The following is a 775-nucleotide window of genomic DNA, read 5'->3' as shown; positions in this document are numbered from 1 at the left end:
AATGCGCATGCACGAAATAAATATAAAATGGCGACAATTTACCCATCGCACCGTCCCTCGATTTTCGCCGGACTGTTGTGTTTTCAGTGAAATGGTGGCTTATTAGCGTATTTTTTTACTCTTATTTACTGCAACGCTGGTACCTCGCTTACCTTCAATTAATTATAAAATTTATGGATTTGCCCTCTTATTGGCGTCAATGCCTGCTGGCCGCTTATATTATTATTAAATATTACTTATTTACTACTAATACTGCTACTAATAATAATAAATATATATATACTCTTTTACTCTTTTACATGTTTCAGTCAATTGACTGTGGTCATGCTGGAGCACCGCCTTTAGTCGAACAAGTCGACCCCAGGACTTATTCTTTGTAAGCCTGATATTTATTCTATCGGCCTCTTTTGCCGAGCCGTTAAGTTTCGGTGACATAAACACACCAACATCGGTTGTCAAGTGATGGGGGGGGGGACAAACACAGACACACTCATATAAATATATATACATATATATATTTATATATATATATATGTACACGACAGGCTTCTTTCCAGTTTTCGTCGTCTACCAAATACACTCAGAAGGCTTTGGTTAGCTCGAGGCTATAGTAAATGACACTTGCCCAAGGTGCCACGCAGTGAGACTGAACCCCGAACCATGTGGTCGGGAAGCAAGCTTTTTACCACACAGCCACGGCTGCGCCTTTATCTGTATATATATGTGTGTGTGTATATGTATATATATATATATATATATATATATTGAATCACTG

Source organism: Octopus bimaculoides, chromosome 5 (genome assembly GCF_001194135.2).
Source record: "Octopus bimaculoides isolate UCB-OBI-ISO-001 chromosome 5, ASM119413v2, whole genome shotgun sequence".
Taxonomy (NCBI): Eukaryota; Metazoa; Mollusca; class Cephalopoda; order Octopoda; family Octopodidae; genus Octopus; species Octopus bimaculoides.
The sequence above is the reverse complement of the archived record's forward strand: the minus strand, read 5'-3'. Positions refer to the sequence as shown.